The sequence below is a fragment of the Macaca fascicularis genome, chromosome X (assembly GCF_037993035.2).
Source record: "Macaca fascicularis isolate 582-1 chromosome X, T2T-MFA8v1.1".
NCBI lineage: Eukaryota > Metazoa > Chordata > Mammalia > Primates > Cercopithecidae > Macaca > Macaca fascicularis.
The window spans coordinates 43,908,187-43,928,875 of NC_088395.1; the positions used below are offsets into that span (position 1 = coordinate 43,908,187).

Here is a 20,689-nt window from a genome sequence, read left to right on the forward strand (position 1 = left end):
CTTTCTACAGAGATGACATTTGATTACTGAGTCAATAAATAAATAAATGGCTGTAGTGATCAATGTCTGCATAAGTAAAATATTTTAAATACAGTATGAGAAACTAAAATACTTAAGACATACTGAAACTGATTTCCTCTGGTCATCCAGAAATGGTAACATAAACTTTTGACTTTTTCAAAGGGAAAGAAAGACAGCCAGCCAATAATAATTACCACCTTACATTTGTACAGCATTGCACAGTTTCCAGCACTCACACACATTCAATCCTTAACAATAATGCCGTGAGTCTGGCATCGTTACTCCTATTTTGCGGATTAGTAAAAGGAGGTTCGGAGAGATTCAAGGGCTTGCTCACAGCTATACGGCTAGCAATGGCAGAGCTAGGTCTGAAACCTGGTTCTGTTTCTGTGTCCTAACGTGTGTTGCCTCAGCCTTATTACCTCCTATAACATACAGAGATCCATGTTGCTAAAACAAAATTCTTGAAACATGCAGAGTTTTAAAATCAGAATTTTTAAATTAACTTTCTTGGAAAGAGTATGTTGGAGTCTATCAATGTCCAAAGCCTTGGGACTATATCATTAGAGGAATATTTGCAGGCATGTGGAACAATGCAGCATTCTCCAGGGCAGCCCCACTGAACTACATATTAGGGGGTGTTTTGGCCAAACAGTTCCTCCTCCTTAAGTTCAAACTGGCTTCTCTTCCTGAAAATGCACCAGTCACAATTTTGGGGAAAATCTAAACAACACATGACATAAACCAAATATTGCAATGTGTACCATCATTTTGATCATTGAGAAGCAATGTTTAAGATGATGTTATTCACGTCTTGTCACCCAAAATGAAAACAAAAAAATAGACTGCAAGCCTTCTTGGAAACATGGTAACCTTTGCTCTGTTTCCTCTAGGACAATCAAAATATATAACATAAAAACAAATGGCAATAGCTTGTAAAATAATGGAGACCTTTACTGAAGCCTCAGGCTGTGGGATGATTTATGCTCTTGAAAAAGATAAAAAACATCAAGCGTTCATAAGTTGCCATAGAAACCTTTCTCCAGATGCAGCTGCTTTGAGATACTAGAATGAGATTGCCTTCCAAGGTCTTTCAGAATATGTCTAAAACCATAAAAATTGTCTCTTCATCACACTTTATATGCAAATGATTGCATTTTCTAAAATGTCAGCAATCATAATGAGTCTTGTTTAATAACCAAGCTTTTGTCTCTACCCTTTGTTGTTTGAAAGGCGTTGACTATCTTTTATGTATTGTAATCGTGGTAGACAAAATTTGTTTTTGCTTTACCTCAACATAGTCTCCCATGAATAAAAGAATCAAACACAGAAATTACAGCTTTGTCTTTCTCGGGTTTGTGTGTTATATTATTCATTATAAAAACTGTTCAATAAAACTAAACTTTTAATTTCCCTGCCTCAAATCCTTCTGGGAATTAGAGGAAGTGTGTATGAAATAAATAAACATACACTCTTTCAAGAAAATTGTTTTTTTAAGTATAGAAGATAATTATGTGATGCCATGATCATTTCCTTTTTTATTTTTAATTTTTATGCGTACATGGTAGGTGGATATATTTATGGGGTACATGAAATATTCTGACACAGGCATACAATGTGTAATAATCACATTGAGGTAAATGGGGTATCCATTTCCTTAAGCAATTGTACTCCCTCAGTTATTCTAAAATGCCATGATCATTTCTTTGATGGGGATCTGAAGATGAAATATTTCACTGCTATGATAGTAGCCCTCCTACGGATTACCAACACAATGTTTAGAATCACAAACATCTTTAAGGAAGAATATAAAACTGGAGAGCTACCATTTCTGCTTTGGGTCACCCCCTCCCTAGATCCCATTCTGTGATAGGTGTTACAAATGTCATGAAGAGGGTTAGAGGTCTGCTATAGAGTGTGTTGACTACCTCTCCAGGAAAACATCCCCTTTCACCAAAAAGGAGAAGATAGATTAGGAGATCTAGAAAAAGAGGACAAAATGTGGGAGTTACCAAAGAAAAGAAATCTGGATGTGAGGTAATCAGTGATTGGAAGAAATAAAATTACAAAGGAGTCATTCAGTGATGCCAAAGGCTGGCCCTGCTTCCATCTTCTAGGAGCCTAGTGAGCCTGCCCAGACACGAACCTGTGAAACAAAGACCAAAGGAGTCAGCAGTGTGCAAGGACCAGAACCAAATGAAAACACCACCTGGTCAAGAAGAAGGCAGAACTTTGCCCTTCAGTAGAAAAAGCTGTATGCCCAAAAGGCCACCTCCTGGCTGCATAACTTCAGACAAGAGTCCTCACCTTTCTGGGACTCACTTCCCCCATCCATAAAATAAGGTGATTAAATTAGGCCACTTCCAGTCTGTGATCAACCTAAATGAGACAGGGTGGCAATGTCATAAAGCTGAGATTTCATTACAGAGGTAGTATCTTTATGACCCCAAAGCATCTAGCCCAAAGTCTGCCCTGTGGAGCTTAAAATTTGGGTGTCATCGATAGATGTGAATGAAAATATGTGATTTTTGTGTTCATATATGATAAGGAAATGCTGATTTAAACAAAGCTGTTTAGGGATAGATGTGCTAAGATAATTAGGGATGAAATGTCATGATGTCTGTGACTTACTTTGAAGTGCATCAAAAATCAAAAGGGATTGATAGATGGAGAGAGGGATAAATAGTTGGATATACTGGAATAAAGCAAATATAGCAAAAACATTAATTGTGGAGTCTAGTTGGTTGGTATATGAGTGTTGACTGTACAATTCTTTGAAAAATTTCATAATAAGAAATTTCTGGAAAAAAGTTAAACTGGTTTCTTTTCTGCTGGACTTGTTCAGAGCCTCAAGTTAATGTATCACATAATTCCATAAAGATACTATATACTATTTATATAATTTCTTAGTCTTTAATAACTTATTGGGCAACAGAGGATAAAAGTGATTCTCTTGAGGGCAGAAAGTTCTTATATTTTTTGAAAAACATACCTAAAGCAACTGGTCAATTTGGTCAATGTGGCTAAACCTGATGGTGGGTTCCTTAGACTGATGTCCAAAACATGATGTGCCTCTAGAAAAGAACAAAGTCTAACAGAAAAGGCACCATGAAGGCAGGGAAGAGGGTAACTACAGGTATTTGGAAAAGGAGCTGCCTGGGGAGGTCACAAGTACATTTGGTACAGCCAAGTTACAAAAAAGTAGAAAATGATGGTCTGGGCGCAGTGACTCACGCCTGTAATCCCAGCACTTTGGGAGGCCGAGGCGGGCGGATCACGAGGTCAGGAGATTGAGACCATCCTGGCTAACACGGTGAAACTCCGTCTCTACTAAAAGTACAAAAAATTAGCCGGGCATGGTGGCAGGCGCCTGTGGTCCCAGCTGCTCGGCAGGCTGAAGCAGGAGAATGGCGTGAACCCGGGAGGCGGAGGCTGCAGTGAGCCGAGATGGTGCCACTGCATTCCAGCCTGGGTGACAGAGCAAGACTCTGAGAGAGAAAGAAAGAAAGAAAGAAAAAAGAAAGAAAGAAAGAAAGAAAGAAAGAAAGAAAGAAAGAAAGAAAGAAAGAAAGAAAGAAAGAAAGAAAGAAAGAAAGAAAGAAAGAAAGAAAGAAAGAAAGAAAGAAAGAAAGGAAAGAAAGAGAAAGAAAGAGAAAGAGAAAGAAAGAGAAAGAAAGAGAAAGAAAGAGAAAGAAAGAGAGAGAGAGAAAGAGAGAAAGAGAGAAAGGGAAAGAGAGAAAGAGAGAAAGAGAGAGAGAGAGAGAGAAAGAAAGAGGAAGGAAGGAAGGAAGGAAGGAAGGAAGGAAGGAAGGAAGGAAGGAAGGAAGGAAGGAAGGAAGGAAGGGAAGGAAGGGAAGGAAGGGAAGGAAGGAAAGGAAGGAAAGGAGGAAGGAAGGAAGGAAGGAAGGAGAAAAGAAGGAAAGAAGGAAGGAAGAAAGGAAGGAGAAAAGAAGGAAAGAAGGAAGGAAGGAGAGAGAGAAAGAAAGGAAGGAAGGAAGGAAGGAGAGAGAGAGAGAGAAAGGAAGGAAGGAAGGAGAAGGAAGAGAAGGAAAAGGACAGGGAAAGTTCCCTTTTTTTCCTGGCCATGCAGTCTGACAGGATCACCCAGGCAAAGGTACACCAAAGATGGGCCTGGGGGCGATGTCCTCAGCTAGAGCAAGGAGGAAGGGAAAGTTTGCTGCCACCTCTGAGGAGCTGGAGGATGGCCAGATAAGTAAATTTGGGTAGCATAGTGTTGTGAATTGAATTGAGTACACCTCAAAATTCATATGTTGAAGTTCCAACCCCTTAGAACCTCAGAATGCGACCTTATATGGAGATAGTCTTTACAGAGGTAATCAAGTTAAAATGAGGTCAGTACTGTGGGCCCTAAACCAATCTCACTGGTGTCCTTGTAAAAGGAGGAACTTTGGAAACAGAGACATGCACATAGAGAGAACTCCATGCAAAGATGAAGGCAGAGATGGAGTGATGCCTCTTTAAGCCAAGGAACACTAAAGATCGCCAGCAAACCACCAGACACTGAGGGAGAGGCATGGCACAGATTCTCCCTCGCAGCCTCCAGAAGGAACCAACTCTGCAAACACTTTGATCTTGGGCTTCCAGCCTCCAGAACCATATGACAATACATTTCTGTTGTCATAAGCCACCCAGGGTGTAGAATTTTGTCACAGCAGCCCTAGGCAACTAATATACACAGGAAATGTTATCTTCCGTACTAACTTTACTAACTTCACTGTTAATTAAATCCATTTGGGGATAACATGGTGATGAAAACCCTGGGTAGCCACTCCAGACTGGCTTTTCTTATGTTGTCAGTAGTGCTGAGAAGTTGGGAGAGGGTAAGAGAGCAGAGAGGGAGTTCCTAGAAGAAGCACTATTTCGAGTGACCTGTTGGAACTGGGGAATGGGGCATTAGCCCAAACAGATGTTAAGTAAGCAGTTGGGTGAGCCTCATAGTGACAAAGCTTAATAATCTGAGTTCTAACCCAAATGTCCATCAATGATAGACTGGATAAAGAACATGTGGCACATATACACCATGGAATACTATGCAGCCATAAAAAAGAATGAGTTAATGTCCTTTGCAGGGACACGGATGAAGCTGGAAGCCATCATTCTCAGCAAACTAACACAGGAACAGGAAAACAAACACCGCATGTTCTCATTGGTAAGTGGGAGTTGAACAATGAGAACACATGGACACAAGGAGGGAAACATCACACACCAGGGCCTGTCAGGGGGTGGGCAGAAAGGGAAGGGAGAGCATTAGGACAAATACCTAATGCATGCGGGGCTTAAAACCTAGATGACGGGTTGATAGGTGCAGCAAGCCACCATGGCACAGGTATACCTATGTAACAAACCTGCATGTTCTGCACATGTATCCCAGAACTTAAAGTAAAATTAAATAAAAAAAAAATCTGAGTTCCAGCTTTGGAGCTGTAAGCAACACAATAAAGGAGAGGCCTTTCTCCATTCAACACAGAGCAGTAAATAATAATGAGGGGATGTGAATAATCTAGAACTTAAGTAAGAAATAAAGCTTCCTGAACTTCCCATCAAAAAATTAGCCATTGCCAAGGTTATACAAATTCTATGCTTCATACGAATTCTATAGCATTTTAAAAGTGTACAATGTTTAAATCTCTCATTAAACTCTACTTTAAAATTCAATGATTGTCAACGACAATTATATAACTATTCAACTCACCAAGAAATTTTCTGCCTTCAGAGCCTCATTGTCTTTCTCAGTGCCAAGGAAAGGTTTTGACACGCCCAGGCACAAGAAGTTCCATCCTGCCAGCTCAGATGCTCTAGGTCTCTGGGCACCCAGACCAGGTAAGATGAAAGATGGTGGCAGGTCAAGACTGTGAACTTGACCAGAATAGGTTATTCAGAAACATGTGTGTGGGAAAATCCTTTCCTTAAGACCTTAACAGCAACTTTCAAACAGAAGTCACAAGCAGTAGAAGAATCAGTTCTGGCATTAAAAACATTGGCTTCAATAATCACAAGCCAAGCAGATTCTTCTTCTTTTTTTAAAGCCTAACCCGAAAGACTCATATTAAAACTGTACAGGACCACCCTAACAGTATATAGACTCTGACTCACATAGGAGGGCACAGACTCATGCTCAGTGTCTAGCATGTAAGTATGTGTGTGTGTGTGTGTGTGTGTGTGTGCGCGCGCGCACTGAAGCTGTGAGCAACATACATAACCAGGGGCATTATCCAGGGCTAAAGTTATCATTGAAACAGCAATGCACAAGCTACAACTGCTTCTTCATCTGTCGCTGGGGATTGAGTGGCACCCTTCCTGCTAAAATAGGAAGACAACATAAAGGTATTACAATCCCTAACTGTAGTTAGAGAACAAAAACAAGGATTATTGGAAGTCATAACACAACAACTAGCATCCTAGAGAATTTTATTTTAGTGACTCAATTAGAATGGGCCTTGCATACAGAATTTGAAACAGATAAACAAATGCAATGAAAAGAGGCAAAGGTATGGCTCTCTTGGCAAACACCATTAAGGCAAGTGGCTTGTGGGAAGGAGCAGGAAGGGGTAGGGGAACAGGTGTGTTTTCTTAGAAGCTGCTTTCACAAGCAGATGGCCTCTGTCCCAGTGCTTTGGAGCTAATTCTCCCTGCTTTAGTCTACAGTCGGTGTCTCTGGCAGCAGCCTAAATCTAAAGAGACAAAACATATCTTCCATCACCATGGAGAAACAGCAGCTCCACCCAGTATTCAGGAATTTGCCCTTGAAAAGGCAAAAATAAAAAATAAATATAAAACAAAACGGAAAAACAAAACTCTTCACGATATTTTAAACAGCGTTGAACTTTTTCTTTTTTTTCCTTTGGAGAATGGAGTCTTGCCCTGTCTCCCAGGCTCGAGTGCAGTGACACCTTCTCAGCTCACTGCAATCTCCGTCTCCTGGGTTCAAGCGATTCTCCTGCCTCAGCCTCCTGAGTAGCGGAGATTACAGGGACACGCCACCACGCCCGGCTAATTTTTGTATTTTTAGTAGAGATGGTGTTTTGCCATGTTGGTCAGGCTGATCTCAAACTCCTGACCTCTGGCGATCTGCCTGCCTTGGCCTCCCAAAGTGCTGGGATTATAGGCGGGAGCCACCACACCTGGCCCCTCAACTATTTTAATTCTTACAAAAGACCCTGCTGAAATCCTAGTGTTTTAAAAATTCAATTATAGTAGATTTTACCTTCTGCTTATATTTATAGTTGACACTTGAACAACACAAGGGTTAGGACACCAACCACCTGTACAGTCAAAAATCCATGTATAACTTTTGGCTCTCCCAAAACTCAATTACTGATAGCCTACTGTTAGCCTTACTGACACATAAACAGTCCATTAACACATACTTTGTATGACATATATATTATATACTGCATTCTTAAAGTAAGCTAGAGAAAAGAAAATGTTACTAAGGAAATCATAGGGAAGATAAAATACATTTACTATTCATTAAGTGGAAGTGGATCATCAAACAGGGTTTCATCATTGTTGTCTTCATGTTGAATAGGTTGGGGAGGAGGAAGAAGAGGAGGAGCTGGTCCTGCTGCCCCAAGGGTGACAGAGACAGAGAAAATCCACATATAAGTGGACCCATGCAGTTCAAGCTTGTATTGTTCAAGGGTCAACTGTACTTTCACATTATTTTCTCTTGTTCCATTTAACTACAATTTAGATTTTTTTTTTTTTCATTTAAGATAAAAGCATTGGATCCAGGGCCTTTCTACACCGCCAGCATCTCATCACAAACACCATTGACTAGAAAGCCTCCTCTGGCCCCTCAACACAAACTACCTATTCATGTGTGTGTGTGTGTGTGTGTGTGTGTATTTTTTAAATGGAGTTTTGCTCTTGTTGCCCAGGCTGGAGTGCAATGGCGCGATCTTGGCTCACCGCAACCTCCGCCTCCTGGGTTCAAGCCTTTCTCCTGTCTCAGCCTCCTGAGTAGCTGGGATTACAGGCATGTGCCACCTTGCCCAGCTAATTTTGTATTTTCAGTAGAGACGGGGTTTCTTCATGTTTGTCAGGCTGGTCTTGAACTCCCGACCTCAGGTGATCCGCCCACTTCGACCTCCCAAAGTGCTGGGATGACAGGCATGAGCCACCGCACTCGGCCACTAACTACCTATTCTGTGATCATCTCCACATAAAATTAAATCTTGCAGCAAGGCTAACATTCCAAAAGCACTTTCCTGGAGTCCTGCAGTCCATCCCACCCTGGCCTCTGCCTTCCTGAGAAAAGGAAAGATCCTGCCAATATGGCTGCAAAGAATTTCCTCCCCCATTTCTTGCTGCTCTGAAAACAACTCCCACCTCCCACTTCCCAAGTGCTAGCCTCTGGAAGTTACGTTACCTGGACTTGTCTCGGAGTCAGAGATATTGAGGTTCTGGCAAGATTTCGTCTTCATTTTTCATTCCAAGTTAGGACTTGGAAACCCAAAAGTCCCAGGGAACTGAGTAGAGTAGTAGGTAAAGTGTGAGATAGGCAAGTGTAAAACAATAGCCAAGAGCAAGGGCTTTGGAGAGCTGAATAAAATCACTAAAATCAAATTTTAAAACACTGGCGAGCCAGCCCCAACTTGTGAGAGATTTGGTCCATGGGCTACCAATTTAGAACCTCTGATCTAAGCTACCATCTAGGCCTCATTCCATTAATAGGAATGTGGCTTCAGCAAAGGCCAGACACCATTTTCCTGAGCCCTCACAGATTCAAGTCAGCTGCTTGCATGGCTCCAAAGATGGAGGCTCTTCCTGTTCCCCAACAGGGCTTTCTGTCAACCCACTGAGGAAATTCCTCCTTCCTGTATGTGAAGCATATTTACAAAGTAGGGGTCACTGACAAACCTGAACCAATACATGATCAAATCCTACTGATTTTCCCAGGTTTCCTTCTGCCTTATTACTTGGACCCAGTCATTGGGCTAGGAGCTCAAACCTAAATCCTGGGCTTCATGCTTCAGTCTTTCAGGTTCCGTATCCCATCTTACCCATGATACCCTGCAATATCTAGCAAGACCTGCCCTCTGCCAATCTGTCTAGCCTCTTTTCCTTCTGCTCCACATCCTACACTCTGGCAACACTGAACTCCTTTCCCCCCATTGTGGCTCTTTTCATACTCTGCACTGTTTAGTGTTTCCAGGCATTTATTCTGCTGAGATTTCATGTAATTCCACCTCGTCCCCCAAAACCAGTTCAAGTGTCACCTCTTCTAGAGAATTTGCCCTAATCAGGCCCCAGGGTGTGTTAGGACTCCCTAGTGTGGATTTTCCACAGCAGTAAATACTTTATCCCTTATTGGACCACCCATAATAAGAAGGAGGATACCATGGCTGGCTAGGAGAAGGCAGACTGAGGCAGAGTTTGCATCTAAATCCACAAGAATCTTTTGGGGAGCTCCATAATTTTTAACTTTTCACTCAAATTATTTTTGGAAAGAGGCTTTTCCTGTTATTTCATACCAACAGATTGGAGATAGGTTGAAACCTTTCCATGTTTGGCCAAAACCCAGCTCGTGGTTTGATGAAACGATTTAACAAAAGCCAAAACAAGCTGGCAATGTTTGTGAAGACAAGGCCTCAAATGGAACGCAGATGGAATTACTTATACCTTTATTAGATTCAATCCCTTCGAGATAATTTATACTTAAAAAAAGAATCATTCTAGATCTCAGCGAGACGCCCTGAATGCAGTTGTCAGGGTCAAGCATCAGAAGAAGACCTGGCATACAGAAATTACCAGTAGTGCAAAGATTTAGAGTAAAACAAAATATCTATTGCTGGTTGGGCAAATTATTACAGCCTGTGGCTGAGAGCTATTTTCCCCATTCACTTTAGGACATCTGCTCAGTCGCCCCAAATCAAAAACAAATCCAGGTGTTTTAGTCAGAATATCGAGATATCATGCTGAGTGGTAGGTCCCAACTCTTGCCAATCGAATTGTTTTAATTAATTCCTTATGTTAAATTGGCTTCATACGACTTTGAAAAAGAAATTTTAACATCTGTGCAAAAATTAGGCATCTTTCATATTCTGGGTCTGCCACGGACTGAGTGATAAAACTTGTTCCTTCTTTAATCTCAAATTCCTGATCTGTAAAAAAGTAAAAATGTTTACTCCTATCTCGTAAAGTAACTGTGAAAAAAATGAGGTAACATACACAAGGAACTCAGCACAGTGCCTGTAACATGGCAAATACCCAACAAATATTTGTTCAATTAATGAATGAGTCCAACATCTTAGAAAGTATTTGGTTTGAAATTGGAAGACTTAGGTTCTAACACCATTCTGTCTCTGAGGCACTGTGGAATCTTGGGCAAGTAATTTCTTCTCCTAATTCCAATGTATAAAATGGGGACAATACCTTCCAGACAGAGTTGATACTAAGATTATATGTGTAGAATTACTTGCATATATTGGACTTGCTGCTGCTGTCTGGTGATGAGCAGGCTGGGCCTGGAAATTAATGATTCCTCTACTTTTCCTGCACATTTATCTGCCTACAAATGATTATTGACAACTTGGAACTTTTTACAGCATCTCTCATCATCCTTGGATCCAATATAGATGATTTATCTATAGATCAAGTCTTACAATATTGGTATAACCATCTAGCTTTCAATATTCCTTCAAACTATGCATCACACACACACACACACACACACACACACACAAAATTACTGAGTCTAAAACCACTCTCTTTTTAACCTAGAGCAAAACAAATGGATAATTTGTGTCATGGATTGGATGAATGTCCATCAACCATAGCAGAGAAGACATAAAGCAATTTTTTCTGTCGATAACATTTTTATTATAAACCTGGAGCAATCCAAGCAGTATCTTTTGCTTAATCATCATCAGAAAGAATACTTTAACATCTCTTTTCTGAAATTAAGGCCACTGTATTTGACAGATGCCTTCCTACCATTAAATGAATCATATTTTTGAACAATAGTTTTTAATTTTCCACTGTACAAAATGGCTGCTTTATATCTTTTCTTCTTAAACTTCCTACATGACACCATCCCACCTCCATCCCTCTTCAGCTGATGATGATGCCTCATTTTTATGGAGAAAATGAAAGAACTTGTTCATCTTTTCATAGTCAACCCACCTATACACACACCTTCACCTGTGCCTGTATGTGAAACTTTACCTCCTATGACTTAAATGAAGTGTTCTTTCTTTAAGGAAGCCAATCCTCTCCACAGTTTTTAGATCCCATCCCCATCAGGGCCTCGATCCGCTAATCATATATTTTCTCTCCTGCATCATCAATTTCTTCTTCTGTCCTGGATCATTACTATGAGCACATGAGCATGTTCTGGTATCTTCCATCTTCAAAAAATATGTGGTCAAATACCTCCCTTTCCCTTTGAATCCCTTCACAGCACTTCTTCAAAGAATAATCTATACACACTGCGTCTATTTCCCCATCTCTATTTCCCCAACTCACTGCAGTCAGACTTTCATCTGTACTATTTCACTGAGACTGCTCTTGGCAAAGATGTCAGTGATTTTCATATTGCTAAATCTGGTGGGCACACCTTTGTCCTTAAATGACTTGTTCTCTTAGCAGTATTTGGTCATGCCTTCCTTCTTGACTCACTGTCTTCCCTTTGTTTCTGAGCCACAGGCTTCCATGGGTTTCTTCTCTAACTCATTGCTCCTTCTTAAATGCCTTTGCTGGATTCTTCTCTTCCCAACCTCTAAACATTGGAGAGTCCCAGGACTCCATTTTTGAGCCTCTTCTTTCTTCAGTCATTCACAGGTGATCTCAACCAATTCCGTAGCCTTGAAGCTTCAGACTTGATATGTAAATTGCCTACTTAATTGTGCCTTTCTTTATGTAATAAACATGTCAAATATAACATGTCCCAAACAGAGCTTTTAAGTTTTCTCTCCCAAATCAGTTCCTTTCTAGTCATTTCCACCTCAATAATGTTAACACAATTCACCCAGTTGTTCAGGCCAAAATCCAGGAATTGTCCTTGTTTCTTTTTCTTCCTGACCACTCTGGCCTCCAATCAATACATCAGCAAGTCAACGTCACCTGAATACAACCATTTCTCAGCACTCTTACTAATACCACCTTGGTCTAAGACAATATCGTCTCTCTTTGGGACTATTGCAAAAGCCTGCAACTCCTTCAACTCTTGCCTTTCTAAGATTTTAAATTACACATCTCAGGGTATCTTTCAAAACAAAATTCAACTGATGACACTTCTGTATTTCAAATCTTCTAAGGACTTCCATTTCAAACAGGAGTCTCACCCTGTAACTTAACTTACAGGGCCCCTATATGACCTCACCCTTGCTTAGTTGTCTTTCCTACCACCCCTCACTCATTCTACTACAGCCACATTGTTTTTCTTTCTGTTCCTTGAAAATGGAAGGTTGTTCCCGCCTTCGGGGATTTGTAGTAACTGTTTCCACATCCTGTAATGCTCACCTCCCTGACAGGTACATATTCAGGATCACAGATCTTAGTTTGAATGTTCTCTCTAAGGAAGAGGCATTCCCTGACTCTGCCCCATTACTGCATCCTATTTTACTTTTCTTTTTTTTTTAAATTTATTTATTATTATTATACTTTAAGTTGTAGGGTACATGTGCATAACGTGCAGGTTTGTTACATATGTATACTTGTGCCATGTTGCTGTGCTGCACCCATCAACTCGTCATTTACATCAGGTATAACTCCCAATGCAATCCCTCCCCCCTCCCCCCTCCCCATGATAGGCCCCGGTGTGTGATGTTCCCCTTCCTGAGTCCAAGTGATCTCATTGTTCAGTTCCCACCTATGAGTGAGAACATGCGGTGTTTGGTTTTCTGTTCTTGTGATAGTTTGCTAAGAATGATGGTTTCCAGCTGCATCCATGTCCCTACAAAGGACACAAACTCATCCTTTTTTATGGCTGCATAGTATTCCATGGTGTATATGTGCCACATTTTCTTAATCCAATCTGTCACTGATGGACATTTGGGTTGATTCCAAGTCTTTGCTATTGTGAATAGTGCTGCAATAAACATACGTGTGCATGTGTCTTTATAGCAGCATAATTTATAATCCTTTGGGTATATACCCAGTAATGGGATGGCTGGGTCATATGGTACATCTAGTTCTAGATCCTTGAGGAATCGCCATACTGTTTTCCATAATGGTTGAACTAGTTTACAATCCCACCAACAGTGTAAAAGTGTTCCTATTTCTCCACATCCTCTCCAACACCTGTTGTTTCCTGACTTTTTAATGATCGCCATTCTAACTGGTGTGAGATGGTATCTCATTGTGGTTTTGATTTGCATTTCTCTGATGGCCAGTGATGATGAGCATTTTTTCATGTGTCTGTTGGCTGTATGAATGTCTTCTTTTGAGAAATGTCTGTTCATATCCTTTGCCCACTTTTTGATGGGGTTGTTTGTTTTTTTCTTGTAAATTTGTTTGAGTTCTTTGTAGGTTCTGGATATTAGCCCTTTGTCAGATGAGTAGATTGCAAAAATTTTCTCCCATTCTGTAGGTTGCCTGTTCACTCTGATGGTAGTTTCTTTTGCTGTGCAGAAGCTCTTTAGTTTAATTAGATCCCATTTGTCAATTTTGGCTTTTGCTGCTGTTGCTTTTGGTGTTTTAGACATGAAGTCTTTGCCCATGCCTATGTCCTGAATGGTACTACCTAGGTTTTCCTCTAGGATTTTTATGGTATTAGGTCTAACATTTAAGTCTCTAATCCATCTTGAATTAATTTTCGTATAAGGAGTAAGGAAAGGATCCAGTTTCAGCTTTCTACTTATGGCTAGCCAATTTTCCCAGCACCATTTATTAAATAGGGAATCCTTTCCCCATTTCTTGTTTCTCTCAGGTTTGTCAAAGATCAGATGGCTGTAGATGTGTGGTATTATTTCTGAGGACTCTGTTCTGTTCCATTGGTCTATATCTCTGTTTTGGTACCAGTACCATGCTGTTTTGGTTACTGTAGCCTTGTAGTATAGTTTGAAGTCAGGTAGCGTGATGCCTCCAGCTTTGTTCTTTTGACTTAGGATTGTCTTGGAGATGCGGGCTCTTTTTTGGTTCCATATGAACTTTAAAGCAGTTTTTTCCAATTCTGTGAAGAAACACATTGGTAGCTTGATGGGGATGGCATTGAATCTATAAATTACCTTGGGCAGTATGGCCATTTTCACGATATTGATTCTTCCTATCCATGAGCATGGTATGTTCTTCCATTTGTTTGTGTCCTCTTTTATTTCACTGAGCAGTGGTTTGTAGTTCTCCTTGAAGAGGTCCTTTACATCCCTTGTAAGTTGGATTCCTAGGTATTTTATTCTCTTTGAAGCAATTGTGAATGGAAGTTCATTCCTGATTTGGCTCTCTGTTTGTCTGTTACTGGTGTATAAGAATGCTTGTGATTTTTGCACATTAATTTTGTATCCTGAGACTTTGCTGAAGTTGCTTATCAGCTTAAGGAGATTTTGGGCTGAGACAATGGGGTTTTCTAAATATACAATCATGTCATCTGCAAACAGGGACAATTTGACTTCTTCTTTTCCTAACTGAATACCCTTGATTTCTTTCTCTTGCCTAATTGCCCTAGCCAGAACTTCCAACACTATGTTGAATAGGAGTGGTGACAGAGGGCATCCCTGTCTTGTGCCAGTTTTTAAAGGGAATTTTTCCAGTTTTTGCCCATTCAGTATGATATTGGCTGTGGGTTTGTCATAAATAGCTCTTATTATTTTGAGGTACGTTCCATCAATACCGAATTTATTGAGCGTTTTTAGCATGAAGGGCTGTTGAATTTTGTCAAAAGCCTTTTCTGCATCTATTGAGATAATCATGTGGTTCTTGTCTTTGGTTCTGTTTATATGCTGGATTATGTTTATTGATTTGCGAATGTTGAACCAGCCTTGCATCCCAGGGATGAAGCCCACTTGATCATGGTGGATAAGCTTTTTGATGTGTTGCTGAATCCGGTTTGCCAGTATTTTATTGAGGATTTTTGCATCGATGTTCATCAGGGATATTGGTCTAAAATTCTCTTTTTTTGTTGTGTCTCTGCCAGGCTTTGGTATCAGGATGATGTTGGCCTCATAAAATGAGTTAGGGAGGATTCCCTCTTTTTCTATTGATTGGAATAGTTTCAGAAGGAATGGTACCAACTCCTCCTTGTACCTCTGGTAGAATTCAGCTGTGAATCCATCTGGTCCTGGACTTTTTTTGGTTGGTAGGCTATTAATTATTGCCTCAATTTCAGAGCCTGCTATTGGTCTATTCAGGGATTCAACTTCTTCCTGGTTTAGTCTTGGAAGAGTGTAAGTGTCCAGGAATTTATCCATTTCTTCTAGATTTTCCAGTTTATTTGCGTAGAGCTGTTTATAGTATTCTCTGATGGTAGTTTGTATTTCTGTGGGGTCGGTGGTGATATCCCCTTTATCATTTTTAATTGCATCAATTTGATTCTTCTCTCTTTTCTTCTTTATTAGTCTTGCTAGTGGTCTGTCAATTTTGTTGATCTTTTCAAAAAACCAACTCCTGGATTCATTGATTTTTTGGAGGGTTTTTTGTGTCTCTATCTCCTTCAGTTCTGCTCTGATCTTAGTTATTTCTTGCCTTCTGCTAGCTTTCGAATGTGTTTGCTCTAGCTTCTCTAGTTCTTTTAATTGCAATGTTAGAGTGTCAATTTTAGATCTTTCCTGCTTTCTCTTGTGGGCATTTAGTGCTATAAATTTCCCTCTACACACTGCTTTAAATGTGTCCCAGAGATTCTGGTATGTTGTATCTTTGTTCTCATTGGTTTCAAAGAACATCTTTATTTCTGCCTTCATTTCGTTATGTACCCAGTAGTCATTCAGGAGCAGGTTGTTCAGTTTCCATGTAGTTGAGCGGTTTTGATTGAGTTTCGTAGTCCTGAGTTCTAGTTTGATTGCACTGTGGTCTGAGAGACAGTTTGTTATAATTTCTGTTCTTGTACATTTGCTGAGGAGTGCTTTACTTCCAATTACGTGGTCAATTTTGGAGTAAGTACGATGTGGTGCTGAGAAGAATGTATATTCTGTTGATTTGGGGTGGAGAGTTCTATAGATGTCTACTAGGTCTGCTTGCTGCAGAGATGAGTTCAATTCCTGGATATCCTTGTTAACTTTCTGTCTCGTTGATCTGTCTAATGTTGACAGTGGAGTGTTGAAGTCTCCCATTATTATTGTATGGGAGTCTAAGTCTCTTTGTAAGTCTCTAAGGACTTGCTTTATGAATCTGGGTGCTCCTGTATTGGGTGCATATATATTTAGGATAGTTAGCTCTTCCTGTTGAATTGATCCCTTTACCATTATGTAATGGCCTTCTTTGTCTCTTTTGATCTTTGATGGTTTAAAGTCTGTTTTATCAGAGACTAGGATTGCAACCCCCGCTTTTTTTTTGTTCTCCATTTGCTTGGTAAACCTTCCTCCATCCCTTTATTTTGAGCCTATGTATGTCTCTGTGTGTGAGATGGGTCTCCTGAATACAGCAGACTGATGGGTCTTGTCTCTTTATCCAGTTTGCCAGTCTGTGTCTTTTAATTGGAGCATTTAGTCCATTTACATTTAAGGTTAATATTGTTATGTGTGAACTTGATCCTGCCATTATGATATTAACTGGTTATTTTGCTCGTTAGTTGATACAGTTTCTTCCTAGCCTCGATGGTCTTTACATGTTGGCATGTTTTTGCAATGGCTGGTACCGGTTGTTCCTTTCCATGTTTAGTGCTTCCTTCAGGGTCTCTTGTAAGGCAGGCCTAGTGGTGACAAAATCTCTAAGCATTTGCTTATCTGTAAAGGATTTTATTTCTCCTTCACTTATGAAACTTAGTTTGGCTGGATATGAAATTCTGGGTTTAAAATTCTTTTCTTTAAGAATGTTGAATATTGGCCCCCACTCTCTTCTGGCTTGTAGAGTTTCTGCCAAGAGATCTGCTGTTAGTCTGATGGGCTTCCCTTTGTGGGTAACCCGACCTTTCTCTCTGGCTGCCCTTAAGATTTTTTCCTTCATTTCAACTTTGGTGAATCTGGCAATTATGTGTCTTGGAGTTGCTCTTCTCGAGGAGTATCTTTGTGGCATTCTCTGTATTTCCTGGATTTGAATGTTGGCCTGCCCTACTAGGTTGGGGAAGTTCTCCTGGATGATATCCTGAAGAGTGTTTTCCAACTTGGTTCCATTTTCCCCCTCACTTTCAGGCACCCCAATCAGACGTAGATTTGGTCTTTTTACATAATCCCATACTTCTTGCAGGCTTTGTTCATTTCTTTTTCTTCTTTTTTCTGTTGGTTTCTCTTCTCACTTCCTTTCATTCATTTCATCCTCAGTCGCTGATACTCTTTCTTCCAGTTGATCGAGTCGGTTACTAAAGCTTGTGCATTTGTCATGTATTTCTCGTGTCATGGTTTTCATCTCTTTCATTTCGTTTATGACCTTCTCTGCATTAATTACTCTAGCCATCAATTCTTCCACTTTTTTTTCAAGATTTTTAGTTTCTTTGCGCTGGGTACCTAATTCCTCCTTTAGCTCTGAGAAATTTGATGGACTGAAGCCTTCTTCTCTCATCTCGTCAAAGTCATTCTCCGTCCAGCTTTGATCCGTTGCTGGCGATGAGCTGCGCTCCTTTGCCGGGGGAGATGCCCTCTTATTTTTTGAATTTCCAGCTTTTCTGCCCTGCTTTTTCCCCATCTTTGTGGTTTTATCTGCCTCTGGTCTTTGATGATGGTGATGTACTGATGGGGTTTTGGTGTAGATGTCCTTCCTGTTTGATAGTTTTCCTTCTAACAGTCAGGACCCTCAGCTGTAGGTCTGTTGGAGATTGCTTGAGGTCCACTCCAGACCCTGTTTGCCTGGGTATCAGCAGCAGAGGCTGCAGAAGATAGAATATTTCTGAACAGCGAGTGTACCTGTCTGATTCTTGCTTTGGAAGCTTCCTCTCAGGGGTGTACTCCACCCTGTGAGGTGTAGGGTGTCAGACTGCCCCTGGTGGGGGATGTCTCCCAGTTAGGCTACTCAGGGGTCAGGGACCCACTTGAGCAGGGAGTCTGTCCCTTCTCAGATCTCAACCTCCGTGTTGGGAGATCCACTGCTCTCTTCAAAGCTGTCAGACAGAGTCGTTTGCATCTCAGTTGAAAATGCAGAAATCACCGGTCTTCTGTGTCTCTCGCGCTGGGTGTTGGAGACTGGAGCTGTTCCTATTCGGCCATCTTGCTCCGCCCCTCCCTATTTTACTTTTCATCAATTAACTTATCACTAGCAGTACTTTGTAGGGAGCTAAGTATTTATTTTTTTGGTCCTTTTGGTAATTTATTATGTGACCGCCCCCCTCCCCCACCAACTAGACAATAAGCTCTGTGAAAGCAGAGATCTTGCGTGTGTTATTTCCTGCTTTATCCCTAGCACCCGGGAGAATATCTGGCATGTAGCCATCCTCAACAAATATTTGTTGCTGGCAGGAAAGAATTCAGACAAGTCAATTAATTCACCTCAGAAGGATGAAGAGCAATTCATTTTGCAAAGAACTTACTCTAGTGGGTCCACCAGAATGCATTTCTACTCAAAATCTGACATATCAAAAACGTATTTTAATGTCAAGGTGACCGTTTGATCACAGGTGTCCTCTAAAACTTTTAGTCCTAAGTTTTCTGTTCCAAATGTTTCTGTAACTATAAATTTAATACAAAATTTTGTCAAGGAAAAAATGTAAAGTACCAGAGCAGAAGGGTAGTTTTTCACCCGGACAAGGATTCAAAACAGACCCCCAAATATCAATAGCATAATGGCAGCTCCATCACTTATCTGCCTCATGTCTAAAGTCTACAGTTTCTTTTCATCAGTAACACCATTTTGGGCACTTGTTGGAAAACTAAAATGCTTCCCTTGCTGAATGTCATGTAAGTACCTGAAATTTTAAAGAATTATTTTAAGGGCTTTGTTAATTATTATTTCCTCTGGTGTATTTAAATTCTAGGCCTGCACTGTTAGATTATTGAAAAGAAAGATACCTGTTCAATGCTGTACTAGCTACTTACAGAAATTTCTTACATTTTAAATGTATTTTAGCATTATGCTCCAGCTGAAACGTGTGTGTGTGTGTGTGTGTGTGTGTGTGTCTATTTTTAAGTACTTTGAACAAACTCTCTGTATTCTCAAGCTTTGGGCATAGTCCAAAATTGTCAAATGAGTCAGCAACCCAAGTTGAAAGGTAAAGCCTCTTGTAACAGGAATGGTCAATTCCATCATGCTGAAGGGAGGTATAATCCAGACCTGAGAAACCTGTGCTCCCTTACAAATTCCTCCTGAACAAAGAAGTAAATCCTTTGTCAACTCAAAATAGCAATGTCACCCCTTACACCCACAGTTGCAAAATTACATTTTCTATGTCTTTAGTGACAAAATTCTAAATCCAGAATATTATGCAGTGATGTTATGTTCTTCTGTGCTTCTTTGTCCCTCTGGATTTATGTTTGATTTTATGAGTCTTTATTTCCTTTACCCTGTATTGTATTTGTGGGGTTCTCCGTGTGTATTCTTAGTGCTATGTCTTACTATGTGCATCTGTTATCTCATGCTTCCCCAATTCCTGGTCTTTCTTAACTGACCCAAATTCAAAGCCAATAAACATTTCTTTTCACATTTGTTAACTCAGCTGAAAATACAGAGATTTGGGAGTCATCTTAGGAAAAGTGAGTTTTGAATCCACTGAGTTTCACTAAAGGTTTGTGAAAGCAGTAGAATCACAGCACAAATTTTACATACACTAATACCATACAGAAAATATGTTCAAGGAAGTCTACTTATTGGATTAGGCCACTTTAATTGCAGTATCAGGACTCACCCTGTGGCTATTGGCCATACACCTGGGTGTGAAATCTGTACACTGGAAGTAGTTGGGACACTCACTGAATACATGCACCGGAAGGGCATAAAGGCTCTTAAAGTCAGAGAAAGCAACTCAACGGCTTGGCTAAAACATTTCTTTTATGAGTTACCTACCCAGTTCAGAAACATAAACATAAACAAACACTGGTTCATTCAGGAAGAAGAATGGATTCCACCCCATATTCTAACCACAAGTCAAAAAAATGAAATAAAAATAACCTCTCCAGAAAATATAATAAGAGACACAAGAAAAATATTTGACTTTGCCAGCAATTAAAAATGAAAAATAACCATTTTTCACCTCCCAAGTTAGAATACCACATTCACTCTCAATTTGGAAAAGATTGATAAAGCAAAGGATGCTATTAAGTGATCCCAACAGTGTGACGAAACAAAGTTGGCTGGAAGAGTAACTGGTAAAGTACTTGAGAAAAACAATTTGGCAGTATCTGTCAAAGACATTAAACTGTACGTATTTTAAAATCAGGAATTGTTACCTTATGAGTCAATCTTAAGGAAATAATACCAAATATGGGAATAAGTAATTATTTCTGAATATATTTAGTGCACTGTCATTTATAATAACAACACACACACAATACATAACGTCCAATAGTCTGGTATTAGTTAAGTAAGCTATGGTATGCCTTATTTGACGTTACTTAAATTATGTTCTTAAAGACTGTAATAATATGGAAAATGCTTATGTTAGAAAATCATACATCTTTGTATCTTTGAAAAG

At 40.1% G+C, this 20,689-nt stretch overlaps 1 protein-coding gene across 3 annotated transcripts in view; it reads right to left on the minus strand.

Moving 5' to 3' along the window:
- MAOB (monoamine oxidase B) overlaps positions 1–20,689 on the minus strand; it is a 124,844-nt gene that overhangs the window by 84,616 nt on the left and 19,539 nt on the right. Inside the window, exons 2-3 of one of the 3 annotated variants that reach the window (XM_045383826.3) lie at positions 8,414–8,513; positions 5,735–5,898 (exon numbers count right to left, since the gene is read on the minus strand). The exons of the other annotated variants lie outside the window; for them this stretch is intronic. The gene's annotated coding sequence lies outside the window, so the exon portion shown is untranslated. The remainder of the gene's footprint in view (positions 1–5,734; positions 5,899–8,413; positions 8,514–20,689) is intronic. 3 annotated transcript variants of the gene reach the window in all.